We start from the raw sequence: 3,289 nt of genomic DNA, 5'->3' as shown, positions 1-3,289 counted from the left end.
CTTGATGGTATAGTATGTTCTCTATGTCCAAGTAGTTTGCGACCAAGACGCCACTCCTGATCTTAACCTTTGTATATAGCGTTGCTCTATTTTTAAAGCATGTACGAAGCTTAACAGTTTATTGACTTAGCTAAACAGACACACGCCATATCAATGCGGTGTGATGTGTTATTGAAATTATAGAAGTAAGTCGAACTATTGTGCGTCTGTTGCGTAACCTCGTTGATAGTGCTTGCTACTAAAGCAGGGTTAAATGTTAAATGTCTGTGAAACGTTCTTTGGTTCTCAACATGTAGAGGCGATATCTCATGTATTCACAATTGCAAGGGTGATAACAACGCAATAGTATGAGGTTAAGCTTGTTTATATTAACGTTTCTCAATTTATAAAACGTTGAACATGAGTTCACCAATTACTACAGGTATATTATAGACAACAACAAAAATGCTTTATAATCGCTGAAACCGAATATAAAAAACAACTTAATATAACAAGAAATATCTTTTATAAAGATAGTCTTCGTAAAAGCATACTTTCAAATAAAGTTTGAAATTTACGTTTCTAAATAATTACATTAAAAACAAAAGTTTAACTTTAGTGTTGTTGTATTTCCCTTGTTAGTCGAATATGCACCGCATAAAATGTGTGTTACTATAGTCAAACCACACAATTTTGTAAGTAGATACAAAATATACTACGTGAGAGCACATCATACGTGCCCTCACATGCCTTATTATAAGTATATTTCTTCACCATCGATGATACAAAGCGAACACAAATCTCGACCCGTGCGTTATAACACACTTTTTATAAATTTAAATGGCATGTGTTCATTTCAAACTTGCGATTAATTTTGAATAATGAGTTGCGTCTAAAATTATGCAATAGCGAACAACTTCAGTGCCTTCAGCGCTTTGATTTGACAATGCGCCTTATTCTTAGACATTAAGTCACCGGGTTGTGTAAACACGTGACTGGATTTATTCAAACACAATTACCATTAGCCACTCACTAAGTAAATTTTCACCAGGTTGTGATATCTATGTGTAGAAAGATAGCTCACTTCCGTAAAGTGATCTACACAACATATCGAAAATTCATAGTGGCCAGTTGTACAAATAGCGTTTATCGGCTCCATGGCTCAGTGGCAGAGCGCCTGTCTAGTAAACAGGAGATCGTGGGTTCGATCCCCACTGGAGCCTTACACGTTATTTTTGCAAAAAATGAGAATAACCACCTTGGTTTTATGTTTTAAGAGTTAGTTGTAATGCAATTAAGTATTATTTCCTAATAATAACATATCACACTCTTGAAGCTTGTGTTAATTTCAGATTGATTTGTATAATTTAAAATTCCTTTTTTCAAACTATGATACACTTGATGTGACATATTTTATTTTCAGGATGGTCTAAATAGTCTGACTCAATGTGAGGAACGCTAATAGCTAGTTTTCTGGACCACGTATTAGGACTCGGGGTCTTATCCACTTTGACATCACTTTTCGTTAATTCACATTAGCCAAATGTAGCAAATGAAAATTTAATTGTTTTTCTTAATCTAATATATATCTAGTTCTTTAAAATATTTAACTCATTCGTCATTTATAATTTGCTTAAACTTCTGTTTATATAGCTGATTTTTGACTCAAATATGTAATCCGTGACCTGTCATGAGTTCGAGTTCCAAATGAGCCAACGAATATAGCGTGTCAGGTTTGTTTTTCAGAAGTTGATATTAGTCTCATATAAGTTTATAATTAAGTATATTCATCTAGTTCTCTACAACCAAAACAGTGTAGTTGTTATTGTGTGAGATTTTGTTGGATAATAATTTTTATTTATTGTAAGTAAACTAAAAATGTCAATTTACAAACATGTTATTAAAGTCCAAGGGTACATTTTCAATAAATATTTCATCGTGAAACTATATTCTTAGTGTAATACGTATTCCATATTCCAACCAAATTCATTTCATATTAGGGATGTCAACGAATATCCGAATATCCGAATATTCGGTCCCGTTTTCCGAATCGAATATTCGGAAGAAAAATAAAAAAATCGAGTAATTTCAAAGAATTTGTATGCGTAAAAATCGTTCAAACATTGTCAAAAAAGTTGTTCCTATTGTCATAATGTTTATTCCGGTTGGCGCGATAATGCGTCGCTATGGTGATGACAGTATACCGGTCATAAATCCCGCTAACAAAGCCAGACACTTTGTGTCAAAATTATGATAGGTGCAAATTGCGTCGGCAATCAAAACACCGACCTGCACTTGATCCAATGACTCGAATTTAATTTAAAATTATCAAAGATTAAATGAGTAAAGGAAAAGCCAAGTTTGTGTAAAAAACAAATAAGACCGTATGGCAATTAAAACACCGACCCGTCATGATCTAATAACTCGAATTACATTTAAAATGATCAAAGATTAAATGAGTAAAGAAAGAGCCGACTTGGTGTGAAAAACAAAACAGATCGTATGGTTATAATCACGTTGTCCAATCAAAAAAGCTTTTAGAAAATAATTTACTCAACTTCTGGTAAAAACGAAAGTATAATTCATGGAGTAATGGTACGGTAAACAAAGCAATCTTCACGCAGAGTTGTCGTTCCTTGCTCTCACATACAACTCTGCGAAAGGCTCAGCACGCCATTTTGTCTATAGAATAGCTAAAACCGAAAAAAAGCATTCAATGTATATTTGATTTGATATTTAAGATCGCATGCATTAAATTAAGAAATATGACTTTTAAATGTACGATAAATCGTGCAAAAACTTGCGAGTTTTAATGCAACTCTTTGGAACTATTTTATTGCCCATTTACGCAGATGGAATCATTTCACGCACTTTACAAATGTCAACAATTGAACATAATGTTTATTGAGTGACGTTAGGAATTGCTTCGACGTGTGTATGTTTGTTGGTTTCTTAACATCAAGAAACCATATCAATTTTATAATAATGAATTAAGACTGATATAAGACATCATGGTATGAGATGGTTTTCTTTATTGCAGTGAATGCAATGTAACCGTCGTGCAAGATATTGTTTAGTATACTGTAACCTCAATGATGAACGCTTGGTATGATCATGACATGAATGAGACGCTTTCATAACAATAGTCCGTTCTGAGCCCAACACAGAGGTGAATGTAATGTAACCGTCGTGCATGAGATTGTAAACAAAGTTGACTTTTTTCCAACAGATGTTGACCGAATATCCGAATATTCGTTCGGAAGGGTGGCCGAATATTCGAATACCGAAATCGGTATTCGTTGCCATCCCT

General features: G+C 33.7%; 1 non-coding gene across 1 annotated transcript; it reads left to right on the top strand.

The window, feature by feature from the left end:
* The first annotated feature begins 1,130 nt into the window (after positions 1-1,130).
* On the top strand, positions 1,131-1,202 carry Trnat-agu (transfer RNA threonine (anticodon AGU)). Its single transcript has one exon. It is a non-coding gene; the product is annotated as a tRNA-Thr (tRNA).
* The last annotated feature ends 2,087 nt before the right edge of the window (positions 1,203-3,289 follow it).

Source organism: Dreissena polymorpha, chromosome 3 (assembly GCF_020536995.1).
Source record: "Dreissena polymorpha isolate Duluth1 chromosome 3, UMN_Dpol_1.0, whole genome shotgun sequence".
NCBI classification, from domain to species: Eukaryota; Metazoa; Mollusca; class Bivalvia; order Myida; family Dreissenidae; genus Dreissena; species Dreissena polymorpha.
This window is presented reverse-complemented; position numbering and strand designations above follow the sequence as displayed.